At 39.1% G+C, this 16,343-nt stretch overlaps 1 protein-coding gene across 1 annotated transcript in view; it reads left to right on the forward strand.

Moving 5' to 3' along the window:
• Positions 1–16,343, forward strand: part of TMEM163 (transmembrane protein 163) — a 108,265-nt gene that overhangs the window by 54,657 nt on the left and 37,265 nt on the right. The window lies entirely within an intron of this gene.

Genomic DNA, 16,343 nt, shown 5'->3' on the forward strand with positions numbered 1-16,343 from the left:
TCGTCCAGGTCATGAATATTCATATGCTTTTTGAATAGACCAATGGGAATGCTGGGGGGTGGAACCATGAGGTATAAGAGACTCGGCAGCAGGAGGATAAGTTTGAGATAGACATAGAGAGGGTTTTGAACTTTGGGCGGGAGAGTGGTAGTTGAGGGTGGATAAAGAAGAATGTTTGTTTAAGAGCTAACAACATTGCTTGTTCTGTCAACACCTGTATCAATAAACAATTTCTATTTGGTTCTTTTAAAATGACATATGGCCTGGACATCTACAATTAATAATAAATATTGTTGATGAAATCAACTGATGGTAGCTGAGGGGCATGTAGCATGAGCTCTTTGGTTGGTGAAACAATCAGTGGCCATGTGGAATCGTGACAGCTACAATGTAAAGCAATGAGTATACAGCTTACTTAACAGTGTAAATGTGCTGTCCCCTCAAAATAACACAAAACACAGCCATTAATGTTTAAACCACTGGCAACAAGAGTACACCCCTAAGTGACAATGTCCAAACTGGGCACAAAGTGTCAATATTTTGTATGACCACCATTATTTTACAGCAGTGTCTTAACCCTCTTGGGCATAGAGTTCACCAGAGCTTCACAGGTTGCCACTGGAGTCCTCTTCCACTCCTCCATGATGACATCACAGAGCTGGTGGATGTTAGAGACCTTGTGCACTTCCACCTTCTGTTTCAGGATGCCCCATAGATGCTCAATAGGGTTTAGGTCTGGAGACATGCTTGGCTAGTCCATCACCTTTACCCTCAGCTTCTTTAGCAAGGCAGTGGTTGTTTTGGAGGTTTGTTTGGGGTCATATCATGTTGGAATACCGCCCTGCACCCCAGTCTCCAAAGGGAGGGGATTATGCTCTGCTTCAGTATGTCACAGTACATGTTGGCATTCCTGGTTCCCTCAATGAACTGTAGTTCCGCAGTGCCAGCAGCACTCATGCAGCCCCAGACCATGACACTCCAGCCACCATGCTTGACTGGAGGCACAACACACTTGTCTTTGTACTCCTCACCTGGTTGCTGTCAGACATGTTTGACACCATCCAAACCAAATGGGTTTATCTTGGTCTCACTGGACCACAGGACATGGTCCCAGAAATCCATGTCCTTAAAGGCTGCTTTTCTGCAGCAAACCATATGCGGGCTTTCTTGTGCATCTTTAGAAGAGGCTTCCTTCTGGGACGACAGCCCTAGAGACCAGTTTGATGCAGTGTGCGGCGTATGGTCTGAGCACTAACAGGCTGACCCCCTACCCCTTCAACCTCTGCAGCAATGCTGGCAGCACTCATACGTCTATTTCCCAAAGCCAACCTCTGGATATGACACTGAGCATGGGCACTCAACTTCTTTGGTCAACCATGGCAAGGCCTGTTCTGAGTGGAACCTGTCTTGTTAAACTGTGCTGCTACCGTGCTGCAGCTCAGTTTCAGGTTTTTGGCAGTCTTCCCATAGTCTAGGCCATCTTTATGTAGACAATTGTTTTTTTCAGATCCTCAGATAATTCATTACCATGTGGTGCCATATGAAACTTCCAGTGACCAGTCTGAGAGAGTGAGAGCAATAACACCTGCTCCCCCTTTACACCTGAGACTTGTGACATAAACGGGTCTCATGACACCAGGGAGGGAAAATGGCTACTTGGACCCAATTTGGACATTGTCACTTAAGGGTGTACTCACTTTTGTTGCCAGTGGTTTAAACATTAATGGCTGTGTTTTGTGTTATTTTGAGGGGACATCACATTTACATGCTGTATACTCACTGCTTTACATTGTAGCCAAGTGTCATTTCTTCAGTATTGTCACATGAAAAGATACAGTAAAATATTTATGAAATGTGAGGGGGTGTACTCACTTCTGTGATATACTGTATGTGGCACATTAAAGCATACTGTAAATCCATTGATCTTTATATGTTTCCAGCTCCCACCTGGAACACATCACATAATCTGTTGTTTATAGCCAAGCCCTTGGATTGTCGTCGTTGTTTAGTCATGTCCGACTCTTCGTGACCCCATAGACCAGAGCACGCCAGGCCCTCCTATCTTCCACTGCCTCCCGGAGGTCTGTCAATTTCATGTTGGTTGCTTCGCAGATACTGTCCAGCCATCTCATCCTCTGTCGTCCCCTTCTCTTGCCGTCACACTTTCCTAACATCAAGGTCTTTTCCAAGGAGTTTTTTCTTCTCATGAGATGGCCAAAGTACTGGAGCCTCAGCTTCAGGATCTGTCCTTCCAGTGAGCACTCAGGGTTGATTTCCTTTAGAATTGATAGGTTTGTTCTCCTTGCAGTCCAGGGGATTCTCAAGAGTCTCCTCCAGCACCAGAATTCAAAGGCATCAGTTCTTTGGCAGTCTGCTTTCTTTATGGTCCAGCTCTCACTTCCATACATCACGACAGGAAAAACCATAGATTTGACTATTCGGACTTTTGTTGGCAAGGTGATGTCTCTGCTTTTTAAGATGCTGTCAAGGTTTGTCATCGCTTTCCTCCCAAGAAGCAGGCGTCTTTTAATTTCGTGGCTGCTGTCTCCCTCTGCAGTGATCATGGAGCCCAGGAAAATAAAATCTGTCACTGCCTCCATGTCTTCCCCTTCTATTTCCCAGGAAGTGATGGGACCAGTGGCCATGATCTTAGTTTTTTTGATGTTGAGTTTCAGACCATTTTTTGCACTCTTCTCTTTCACCCTCATTACAAGGTTCTTTAATTCCTCCTCACTTTTGGATACAACTACATTTTGTTGAGATTTACAAGAGGGAGACTCAGAACTGATGCCTATCAGTCCCAAACCAAAGGGGGGGGGGAAGGACAAACATTTGTGGCATCTTAAAGGCTAACTGCTATATTTTAATGTGGACAAGCCTACTTCTTTCTGTTTATGTATGACCAAATTGGACCCTGATCTCAACTTACTCTACCCTTGTGGAAAACTCAAGTCTTAAACTTGGGTTCTTAGAATTCATGTAGTTTCCCTATTGTCAGGATTGCCAGGATGGCAATGTTGTCATCAACTTTAGTGTTTACTACCTGTGTTAATAATGCCATTATCATCTTGTAAGCTCATTACAGGATTTCAGCATATAGGAGTAATTCCACTTGATCCCCACCATCATGTATGTGAGGTATAGATCTGTCTTGAAAAAACCCCAAAACACCACAGTTCACAAAAGTACAGTGGTGCCTTGACTTATGAATTTAATTGGTTCAGGAACTCCAGTTGTAACTCAAAATGGTTGTAAGTCGAAGCACCATCTCCCATAGGAATGCATTGAAATGCAACTAATCCATTCCGTCGGAAGAAAAAAAATCACCAACCCCCCCCCACAAAAACACTCCAAGACCCATCAGAAACACGATTAATCTGTTGTGGCTGAAGGGGGGTTATAAAGGAAAAGCAAACAAACCATGCAAGACCCTTCAGAAATAAAAAAAAAGCAAAGCAGAAAGCAAACAAACCGTGCAACACCCTTCGGAAATGGGGGGGGGGGAAACCAAAAACAAACCAACCGTGCAGGACCCTTCGGAAATGGGGGGAAAAAGCAAAGCAAAAAGTAAACAAACCCTTCAATACCCATCGAAAACGGGGGGGGCAAAAAAACAAACAAATCCTGCAAGACCTATTGGAAATGGGGAAAAAAATACCCCAAAAGCAAACAAACCCTGCAAGACCCATCGATAAAGGGGGAAAGAAAACCAAAAAACAAACCCTGCAAGACCCATCACCGCATAGAAACATAATCCCACTACCAAGCCCAAAACCACACTGCAAACCCCACCCAGAACAGTTTTTAAAAAGTAGAAAGCAGCACCTTACCAGGCAGTCCGAAGCCTCCTCCGATCGTGCACACTCTAACTGATGGGGTGAAAGAGCTACAAAGAAATAGCCTCTTTGCCACCAATGGTTAGCAATTTGAATTCCCCACCTTTTTCCCAGCCTTTTTCTGGTTGTAACCCAAAGCTCTGGTCGCAAGTAGAAGCAAAATTTTGCAGCCGGAGCTGGTCATAACTTGAAATGGTCATATGTCGGGATGTTCATAAGTCGAGGCACAACTGTATGTGTTCAAATATTTATTTGTTTAAAATATTTTTACCCCTGCATTCTCCTTGAAGGTGACTTACATCACTAAAAAAACAATATTTAATGCTGAAAACAATGAGTAAACAATGGTGGTTTACATAATTAAAAGACAATTTTTAAAGCTAAGAATAATGTGTATAAAGAGGCAGCTTACATCACTAAAAGGGCAATATTAAAGCTAAGAACAATAAATATACGAATAGTTTTAAAAGAAGTCAGTCTCAGAAATGGAAAACAGTAGTACTAAAAACCCAGTCAAAGCAGTAATGCATAACAACCCATCTAAAAGTCACACACAGTTACTGAGGGAGGCTTGCTTGAAGAGAAAGGTCTTTGCTTGCTTGTGGAAGGACAGCAAAGATGGGGACAGTCTGGTCTTCTGTGGAAGGGAATTCCAGAGTCTGGGTTCAGCAAGAGAGAAAGCTCTCTCCTGTGTCCCCATCAGACACACTTGTGAAGGTGGCAGGCCTGAGAAAAAGGCCTCTCCTGGTGATCTTTACATCTGAGCCACCTTATACTGTAATGGGAGATATGGTCTGTAAGACAGCTTGAATCCAGGATATTTAGGAATTTATAGGTTGAAAACAACACTTTGAATTGGATTGGTAACCAGTGGAGCTGCTCTAACTAGGGGGTTATGTGATCTCTGTAGCCAGCCCCAGTCAGCAATCTGGCTTTTGCATTTTGGACCCGCTGAAGTATCCTAACACTTCCAATCAGCAGCCCCACATAGAGCACATTACCATAATCCAGCGGAGAAGTAACTAGGGCATGTGCTAGTGGCCAGATCAAGACCCCTCTCAAGATGGATGTAGCTGGCACACTAGTTTTAATTATGCAAATTACTCCTGGATACTGCTGAGACCTGGACATCTAGGCTCAGGAATGAATCAAGCACTCCCAAGCTGTGCACCTGTTTTTTCAAGGGGAGTATATCCAGTACAGGCTGCATCCCTATTCCTTGATCTGCCTTTTGACTGACCAGAAACACCTCTGTCTTGTCTGGATTAAGCTTCAATTTATTCACCATTATCCAGTCCATTACTGATACCAAACATTGATCTAGAGCTGAAGTACCTTCCTCAGATTTAGGTGGCAAAGAGAGATAGAGTTGGGTGTCATCGGCATACTGGTGACACCAAATCCCAAAACTCTGGATAATCTCTCCCAGTTGTTTCATGTAGACGTTAAATAACCTAGGAGACAAAGCAGAGCCTTGAGGAGCCCCACAGGTCAGCAGTCAGGGTGTCAAACAGGAATCCCCCAGCACCACCTTCTGAGTTCTCTCCTCCAGAAAGGACTGGAGCCACAGTGAAACAGTGCCCACAAGTGCCATTCCAGAGAGACGGGTCAGGAGGATACTGTTTTCAATAGTATTGAAAGCTTCTGAGAGGTACAGCAAAAGAAACAGGGACACAAACCCCCTATCCGGTTCCCGGTGTAGATCACCTACCAAGGCAACCAAAGCTTTCTCTGTTCCATAACCAGGCCTGAAGCCAGACTGAAATGGGTCTCGATACTCTGGCTCATCCAGAAACTTCTGGAGCTGAGAGGCCACAACCCACTCTAGCACCTTCCCCCAAAATGGAACATTAGATCAGATTCACTTTGAGTTTTCCATCACCTTCTCTCAAAACTATGACTCCCTTGTTTCATCACCAGCAGCTCTCTGGTAAACTAGGCTCTACTTTGGCTCTGCTTTGAGGGAGCAGGTATCACATCAATTTCTTTTTGCCATTTCCCCATTCCAGAGGTCAACCAGGGATTTGACAGAACCACCCATCAAGGTGACAGGCTATTCTGAGAGTGGATAGTTAGAAGATCTTGTGGTACAGAGATAGAAATAAATTGACAAAGGCATGGCTGACTGACTAAAATGGGGGAATAGGAGCACAGCACTCTACAACATTTTGCAAGTTTCACTTATTTTGTAATAATATCAACATTTGAAAGTAGTACTGGTAATAGGATTTATTCTGAAGAAACCTGCTTTCCATTGTTCATTGTGTTTTCCTTCTTCCTCTTCAATCGAGTTTGAGTATTGATCATGGCTGTTTTGGTTTTGGATGTAGCATTTTAAATAACAATGCCCTGTTACATCCAAACCAGTGTCCACAGTTCTTGAGATAATAAGGTCCTCTCCTTTGTACGCTGCTTCTCTCACATATTATACCTTGAACAAATAACTGTTTGTACTTTCCATTTCTTATAATATGACCGAAGCATTCTGTAAGTTATGATTTCATGCCCATGAATGTTAATTCATTTCAGTACTTCTTTCTTGGTCACCATTTCAATCCAAAGAATTTGTAGTATCCTGTAATCATTCCACATTTCAAATGGTGCTTTTTAATAATAGTTTGTGTTGAAGTGCATGATTCATATAGTAGAACTAAGAAGACAAAACCATGTACAACTGGCAATGCCAATTTTAAACTTTCAGAATTCAGTGCCATGAAATGTTGCATTAAAATAATTGTCCTGTAGTCACTACAAGCCTTGGCATCCCTCTTGCTCCAATACATTAAAGGTCCATCTCAGCGGAATTTCAGGAATGTCTCCTGTTTTGTAGATTTGATTGAAAAAAAAAGATTTACTAAAATTTTAAAATTATCATCCCACTATTTTTAATACCTCTGTGAAATATCTTGGAATGTTGTCACTTTTTCTGAGCTTTATTGCACTGCAGAATTCAGTCCAATATCAGCATCTAGTACAATAAACGCTGTTGATCATATATTTTATTTTTATTTAATTTTTTACCCTGCTTTTCTCCACAAAACTATCTTCAAACAACTCTTTAATATTCTGTGATTTTATTTTTATTCAGAACAAGAATCAGAGGGAAACAGCTGAGATAAAAATTTTACATGTGCTAGATGCCCATATAAGTAGATTAAATATCAGCCAATGTTTCTTAAGTCATGATCAAATATAATAGAGCGAAATTTGGAATTCCCGCAGTAGCAGACTATTGCTTTAAGCTATTTAATTACTGGATTAATTTAGTGCAAATCAGCGATACCAGACTCCCTAAGGTATGTTTAGATAAACAAATGATTACAAACTCTAAAAAATCTTGTTTTTTAAATCTTTTAAAAACATTTAGAAAATACGGTTTTAGTGTTGAAATGATAATCTCATTTGATTGTAATATTAGAATGTTTTTAAACAAAGAATTTTAGATATCAGAGCTCAGGTAGATTTAGCAGACTTGGTATCAGGGAGATCTATGAAATCGATGGCAAGGTTCAAGGTTCAGTTCCAGGAAAAAAATATCTCTCTTCTAAAATGAAAAGGATCCTGCATGTGGCCTTTACTTGTCTCCAGTTCGAATAAATTGACACAATGATGCAACAGAGTCAATTTTTGGATATCCCCGTTCAAAATAGATTCCGCTCATGTGGAACAGACAAAGTTGAAGATCTTACACATTAATTGTTGCACTGTCAGCTATATGACAGCATTAGGGAACATTACCTTGCTCCTTTTCTTAAAAGTATGAAAACATGGGATAATGAGAGGAAACTGGACCTTCTGTTGAGTGGATCTAGCTTATACATGACACAGAGGGTTGCCCTTTTCGCTGTTAAGGCAACTTGCTCCCTTAGGAAGAAAGAGGATGAACAGGAATGTGTGTCAGGGGCATGTCTATTTGAGAATGAGGATTTGATTGATTTAATATTATACTGTACATCTGATTTACTGACTTTGAAATCCATCCATTCACTCATGTGCTGGGAGTCTTTTGGTTTTGTATATTGTGTATTTTAAATACTCTGAAGACCTCTTCAATAAAAGTTACTCTGGAAATATAATAATTATGCTGTTTTCCTTCATAACTGCCAGACCCATATTTCAGAACAAGGTTTAAAAGTCTATCATTATCTATATTGTCCCTCTGTTGTTTCCTTTAATCACACTGAAATATATACTTAAGACTCTAAAGTGCCACAACATCTTCCTCCCCCTTCTTTTCTCTTGTTTTGTTTCTCTTGTTGGAATATTTACAGAACCAGACTTCAAAAATCACTACAGGTGTGAAACCTGTCCACACCACCGTCTCCTGAAGCCTGGAATGAATGTTTTATTGTGTTTTCTATGTATTCTAATCATATGTCTGAAGAAGTGGATGATGTTCCAGGAAATCTTACATTAAACTATAGTATTTAGTCTTAAAGTGCCACTGTGATTTTTTTTTCATTTTCTTTTGCGTTTCTGGTTGAAATAGATTTGTAAAGACCCTGTGAACAAATACAGTATGCACATTTGACCTGCAGCAAGAGCTGCGGTATTTAGCTTCCCACAGAATGTCCCAGGCTCACAGTGCCTTGATGCTGAACAGAATCTTTAGCCAAGGAGGAAACAAACAGAGCTGCACTTAGCAGTGCATTAATCATCGCGGCTTGTGTACATGGAAACCAATTAGAGCTATGGTTTGAATGAAGCTCTCTTGAAAGAGAAAGCTTTTCCCGACCCCTCCCGCCAGTCTTGTCCTCCTCAAGCAGCTGCCAGGAGAGGTCATCAGAGTCTGCAGTGTTATATCATGGAGGGATTCTGAACTAGGGTCCTCTTAGTACATCATGCTGGGCAGATTCAGAGCCTTTCATTACTGAGAAAGAGAAGGAGCAAAGCTGGCAAGCTGAGAAGAGTGGAAGAAGCATTTTGGATTAACTGAAGTGTTCCATGTAATGCCTTTTCTATGGCTACCAACACAAAGTAAAATCCAGGTCTAGCATTAAATTCAAAGCTAGCTAAGATTGAAATATAAGCCTTTTTTCAAGGTCTTCTATGTCAAAAGCATTTCTAGGTAAATCAATACTCCCATGTATCATTTGGAAACCAAAATTGCGGCACAGTGATTTCAATTTTAATTTATATGTGTTCTCTTCCACTTGTTCCTTGTTAAGCTTCTTGAGTTGGGAGAAAAATGGGATTGAAACGAAACGAAATGAATAAATCATAGATGAATGTAAATGTGACACAGGATTATGATAATGTCCTTTTGCAAACCAGTCAAGTCTGCATGTGTCAACACTTAAAATGAGACTGGTGATGCAACTTTAATTATCTTGAAATAAGTTACTTTATTCTGCTTGTCATGAAAACAAAAAATGAAATTGTAAGGAGCTGAAGTAGTACAGTTGTTTAAGAATGCTGATACTGTATATGCCCGGGAGTAGCCCCATTATTTGCTTTTTATTTAGGGCCCATTCATGCACTGTAGCAGTAGCTATGCAGTCATCCTTGAAGTATGTTGAATTGATGTTCCACTTACAGAAGCACTGTTTGTGACAGCTGCATTGGTGTAGTATATGTAGCCGGTGTGTGTGTGTGTGTGTGTGTGTGTGTGTGTGTGTGTGTGTGTGTGTGTCTGTCTGTCTGTCTGTTTGTCTGTCTGTCTGTCTGTCTGTCTGTCTGTCTGTCTATCTATCTATCTATCTATCTATCTATCTATCTATCTATCTATCTATCTATCTATCTATCTATCTATCTATCTATCTATCTATCTATCTATCTATCTATCTATCTCACAGTGAAGGCAGCTTTAGGAACACCCAGCTGTGTGAAAATAGGAATAGAAAAAGATGCTTTTCAGTCTCTGTACTAGTTTATATGAAGCCCTCTCTATAAACATTAGGTGAGAAGAGTTTTTTAAATTTGCCCACTTATTCCAGCACATTGTGAGAAGTACCTGTAATACTGTGTACTTGTGCTTCCATGTTTAAAGTGAGATTTTTTATGTTGCTTCTCCCCCACTGCTTCTGTTTTATTACGGCTTTATATTGATTATTCCAATCTATCTATTGTCTCTAACCATTTTTCTAGATTAAGGCCTAAAAATCCTTTAAAAATCAAAATAGATGATTTCCACGTCATCAGGTGGATGAAATGTTGCCTCAATTGGCAGTTTTCTATATACATGCTCACAGTTCAGATATGTTGTTTCTGTGGATTACAGCCTCTTTGGAAACAAAGAAAAATTGCAGTGACAATACCAGTTTAATTTTTGGTATTTGAATAAATATTGCATGTTAATTTTCTCTTTATTGGGGTAATGCATAGGCCAGGGGTCTCAAACTCAATTTACCTGGGGGCCGCTGGAGGCAGAGTCTGGGTGAGGCTGGGCTGCATCAGATTTTCCACCTAGGACTTACCAAGACAGTGTGATTGCCTGTTGTTCTGTTTTTTCAAAATTGTTCAAGACTTGAGCAGCATATGTCTGCCCATCTTAGCTACTGCAGCATAATAAAGTTTGATTGATGTTTGCATCAAAACAATAAAAAAAATTACACTGTCCAGGTGTATACAATTCTATCCGTCTGTCCATCCACCCATCTATCTGTGGCGTTCACCCTCGTGCCTCTTTGCTTAACCATCAAGACTTAGAGCACTTGAAGGCAAACAATCCCCTCCTTTACACTGCTGCCACCAGGTGATCACTAAATCACCATTACTTCAGGAAGATGAAGATTCAGTTCCACACTTTAAAGTCTGTTAAATATAACTTTTGTTTATTTATTTATTTATTTATTTATTATTTATTTCATTGATATCCCGCCTATCTGGTCGTGTCAGGACCACTCTAGGCGGCTAACAACAATTAAAAGATAATACAATAAGTATACGTATAAACAATTTTACACAACAGAAATACTGAACAGAATGGGAGAGCTGAAGGAAAGGGGGAGGAGAGAAAAAAGAGGGCATCAGGAATTATCTGGTGGGAAGGCCTGCCTAAACATCCATGTTTTTAATTGATTCTTAAAAATACCCAGCGAGGGGGCCACGCGAATCTCAGGAGGTAAGTTGTTCCAGAGGCGAGGAGCCACCGCCGAGAAGGCCCGATTTCTTGTCTTCTCCTTCCAGGCCTCCCTCGGCGTTAGGCTCCTCAGCCTCACCTCCTGGTTCCTGTATTGATTACAGAAATTGATAGTGATTCATGAATATCTTCTATAGGTAAATTTATTATTAACAACAATCTTCTATTTGATAATACACTCCTAACTAGTCACCTCTCAGATTTCCTCAAACTCCACACTCTCTCTCCTTCTCCACTCTCTCACACTACTCATCCTCCCCCTGACTGACTCTCTCTCAGGCTCCGCCTCTTGTCACATCTCTCTTGGCTCCGCCTCTCAGCATAATGAATATGTATGAACAATTAACATAACAAACATGAACCATTGACATAATAAAGGGGAACACTACACTATCTATCTATCTAGTGTGAATTTATCATGTGGTAGAAATCCCAATGTCTACTCCCAAAAATTAATTGTTAATATAGAATTATTAGTTATTCGTAAAAAATGGATTCATTTTTTCTGTGCAATATTTTATAATTAAACTGTACAAATGTTTATCTTTTTCTTCTTGCTCCTCTCTTACATTAGAGGCTACACAGCACTGTGGCTTTTTTGATGTTGGGTTGCTGAATTCCCGTCACTTAGTATGGTGAGTCATACTAGAATAGGCCTATTAAAACAATGTGCATTGGATGAGTCAACTCACCCATAAGTTCCATTAATTCAAATGGACTTGCTCTGTTTGGTGACTTACTTTAGTGTAGTAGGTCACAACTAGAGTAGACCAATTTGAATTGATGGAACTTATAGACGAGTTGATTCACCAAATCCTCACTGATTCAGTGGGCCTACTCTAGTGCATTTTATCATACTAAGGAACAGGGTTTCAGCCAGTTGCATTCAAACTATTCTCTAAGGTACTTGAACCAATAAGATTGATTACTGAGATAAGAATCCAAAGCATACTGCCTTTTTCTTACACATAGGCTGATATAAGGAAATAAAAATTGATTAAAGTCTGTGTTATAATCTGCACTACCGAAGTGGCCTTAGCAAATTGCCATCATGGCTATTGCCATGATCTTAAAGTAACTGTTTGCTGTGCATTATATGTGGCAGTATAAATGTGATTTGCTGTTGATTGTATATACAGAATCAAGCAATCGCTTTTGATAAGAGAAATTCTGAAGGACATGGGTGTCTTTAACTTGAGCAATTCTGTATGTGTCTAGTGAGAACTGATTTACCTGCAGTATGTGTTTGCATCGGATACACTTATAAATCACGTGACAACAGACACATTACCTGTGCATAATTTCTCAAGTTAGGGCTGTTCTAAACATCCATTAGATATGAACTCTGCCCTTCTGCTTACAAAAGAGCTTCTGTGTTCAATAACTTGTGAACTAAAACAAAGATCAATAAATTCTACATCTAATTGATAGCCTCAATTAGAGTACACCTGATTAATGAATTGGGCTTGTTACTTCACATTTAGGCGAGTTCCACTGATTTAATGGATCATTTCTTGATGGGAGGAGCAATTGGATTTAGCTCAGTGTCACCATATCAGTTAACATTAGAAATTAAGTTAGGCCCAAACAAAGCAAAACACTGAACTATAGGGGTAATTATTACCCTTGTTTTTAATGGTGGGTGCTGCTATCTTGCATCTTTGATGTTTGCTATCTTTGATGTTAAAACGTAATAACTTAAGTTGGACTCATCTGGTTATGTGATTTCCTCTGAAATATTTTTGTTTCCACAGGCATTGAAAACATGGCTGAATATAGTGGCACAGAATCTCATTTGAGAATTAGAAAGTATGGATATGCCCAAGCTAGATTCTAAAAATTAAAAAGGAATTAGGTTTCACATTTACAGTTCAGAACCTGGAGAAACTTTGTTTCTTCCCCCCTTCCCTTTTCTAAACGAAGTAAAAAAATGTGCTAGGGTGTCCTTTTAAGCTTTTTGTATGACTGTATTGGCAGGATTTTATATACTTGACGTAAACAAGACAGGAATACAGTGGTTATGGAGTGTGACTGCCCCTTTCTGTTGATTTTTTTTTAAAAGGAGGGGGAATCTGTGCAGTATGTGCCCCGAGTGAGTATGGGGATGAGAGAAGAGAATTTAAAAAAAAACCATATTGGAGATAAAAAGTAATATGCCATTGATATGAATATAATGACCACAGTCCTATTGGTTATAGGACTGTCCAGCATAGGACAATAGATTTATAGATTTATTTTGTTTATTTTGTTTATTTTGTTTATTTATTTAAAATATTTGTATCCCATCTTTCTCCTATAAAAGGACTCAAGGCAGCTTACATCATTCAAAACACAGTATTAGAAGCTAAAATGTTATTCAAATATTAAAATTGTTCAAATATTATAAAAGAATTAATAACATATTTAAATGTTAGGTAAAAGTATTACTGAAGACAGATCTAGAAGCAACAAACTACACTCCATCCCATTTTAAAACCTCTTGTAGACAGTCAGTCACTAAGGAAAAGCCTGCCTGAAGAGAGGAAAGTCCTTTCCTGCTTATGGGGGGACAGCAAAAATGGGCTCAGTCTGGGTTCCCATGGGAGGCAGTTCCAGAGTCTGGGAGCAGTGACAGAGAAGGTCTTCTTCTGTGCCCCCCACTAAGTGCACCTGTGAGGATGGTGGGACCATGAGAAAGGCCTCCCCTGGTTGGTGATCTTAAAACCTGGACTAGCTCATAAAGGGATATGTGATTTTTGAGATAGCTTGGATCCAAACCAGCAATTTGTATTGAGCCTAGAAAGAGATTGGCAGCCAGGGGAGCTGCTGTCATACCAATGGCTGACTCAAATGCCAGCCAGTAAACGTGCCCCAGCTGGTGTGCTAAGGGATAATAAGGGTGTTAGAATATGGGAGCCCACAGGTACTCCAGTTGCTGTGTGGATTCCTCCTGCCATTGGTGGATGGTTGAGAGTTGTAATGAGACAGATCCTGTATTCTTTCTCACACAGAAATTTTTATGAAAGCATGGTTGGTTTGCGGTTGCAAAATTGTCCTTTTTTTGTGCCCATAGAGATCTATATTTGAAATTTGCAAGTAGACATGCTTTAAACAACCAAAACTCCTCTGTAGGTATTTCCTTTTAGGAGTATATTCAGGGATAAACCTATGGCCAGCATAGATTTGGGATTTTTCTCCAAGCTAAATAATTTTGTTTGGCGTATTTAAAATGTTGCTATATTTGAAACTTTTAAAGTGGTTTGCCTTGCTAAAAGGGCTTCTAGCTGCTGAAAACAATTGATAGCCCTTATGGAATAATGGAATTTAATTATGAGTTTCTCTGGTTTGTTAACCTCAGATGTGGTTATTTTCAATGTCGGATTTCACGCTAATGTTTTACACAAAATTAAGAAAATACTATATTATGATAGCTTTAGAAGCAATTTAAACAAACAAATATATAGGCATTCAAAACTCATCAATGATTTTTTATTTTTTTTTAATTCAATTTTTATCAGTTTCTTATAAATTTACATATTCATATCTGTATCCCATGGCTTTTTGTGTTTATAATTTGAATATTCAACTAAAACCAAGTCATATAATCTGTATAATGTGCTAATGAATTACTGTTGCCCTAGGGTGGGACTAATTGGTTTCCTCCCCCAGTAGAAGTCTTTGTTTTAAAATTTCAAATATTATATATAAAACTTAAGCAATAAAGCAATAGATAAATAGACACATGGACACAGAGACAAATAAGATGTAGCCTTGGAAGTTAATAGTTCTTCCTTAGTTAATTGAGCACTCTATCATATAGTTTGCAAGAGGCTGATTTTACTATTACCAACCTACTGTAATCATAGTCATTAGATATCAAAGTAACATTCCCTGTCAGGTATGAGAATAGAGCAGTGAAAAATGAATCATCCTCAGAATTCAGTTTATTACCCCAAGATTCTGGTTCCAAAGTGCTTTGACAATGTGTGTCAGTAGCTGAAATCCTGTTGCTTAGTCCAGTGTTTCTTAACCTTTGTTACTCAGGTGTTTTTGAACTGCAACTCCCAGAAACCCCAGCCAGCACAGTTGGTGGTGAAGGCTTCTGGGAGTTGCAGTCCAAAAACATCTGAGTAACAAAGGTTAAGAACCAGTGGCTTAGTCTAATAAGTTGCAGCTAGAGTAGGCTCACTGAATCAGAGGGGATTTGGTGAGTCAACCCCTGTATAAATTCCACTGATTCTGTGGACTTACTTTAGCTATGATTTACTTCTGGAGTTCAGCTAATGAGTCTTCCCCACAACCTTTAGTGGGAAAGTGAGGCCTTCTATTAAAAATATAATTCAGATGAATACTTTGTTTATTAGTAAAAATATGAATAATTTGCTTCCATGCCTGACAGGGCTCAAAAAGCAGTACCAACTTTATGACAAAGTAATAAAATTATGATTATCTGTTGCTTTGTAATCCGTTGCAATGCATATTTTTTGTAAGACTTAATGATTATTATTTTTAGTTAGTTTTTTAATGGCACCTCAGTCATTGAAAGGAAATGTGATGAAAATATATGAATAAATAAAATCTGTTTCACAGAGTACAACCTTGTGAAATGTTTCACCCTGTGGGAGAGAAAAGGCCCAGAATAGGAGAATTTGAATAATGTAGTCACAGGGCACCTGTTTTGGTTGCTGAATATAAATAAGAATATATTTGTTAGGAAACAGTGCAATTAAGCTATTTCACATAGAGAAATGTGGAACTGCATTAACCCTTCTGATGTATCACCTGAGTGTTTTGTTAACAAAAATGTGTGGTTAATGACAAAGCCATCCTGTAGTTTTGAGGAGATGGACATGAAATATTTATTGTTTTGTTGCACTCACAGCTTCACCTTTTTCAGTGCAGTGACAATTGGCATGCATCTGAAAAAAATATTCTGTAATGCTGATGTCTTTCCATATAGTTTCCACCCCCTCCCACATTTCTGTATTGCTGCTATTGTTCACCTGCCTACGCTGGTGATGTTGCTGTCCTTGGTGCTACGGAGCATGTGCTTCTTGTGTTCTTTATTTAGCTTGTTTTTCTCTGTAAGGTACAACGTTATTGGAGAATTGTATTGGTTAATTCATTAGCAATGTGAGAACATTTTTTAAAAGTTTCAGAATTGTATATAGAAGATAAAGAAAGGAAGAAGGAAAAAAAATCGATCCTTATTGTAATGTGTTGTATCACAAATGTAAAATGGACATTTTGAATTATTTATAAAAGCTATAGTAACTTCATAAATTTATAAAATCTCTGAAGAGAAATGTACATAGATTCAGAGCTGGAAGGAAATGTTCTGTTGTAAAGACTTTTATACACACTTAAAAACAACAAATCTGCTTGTTTTCATATCTTCAAAAATTCATATTATCTTTTCCCATGACAATACAGCATTGCTTTGCTTA

The sequence above is a fragment of the Pogona vitticeps genome, chromosome 1 (assembly GCF_051106095.1).
Source record: "Pogona vitticeps strain Pit_001003342236 chromosome 1, PviZW2.1, whole genome shotgun sequence".
NCBI classification, from domain to species: Eukaryota; Metazoa; Chordata; class Lepidosauria; order Squamata; family Agamidae; genus Pogona; species Pogona vitticeps.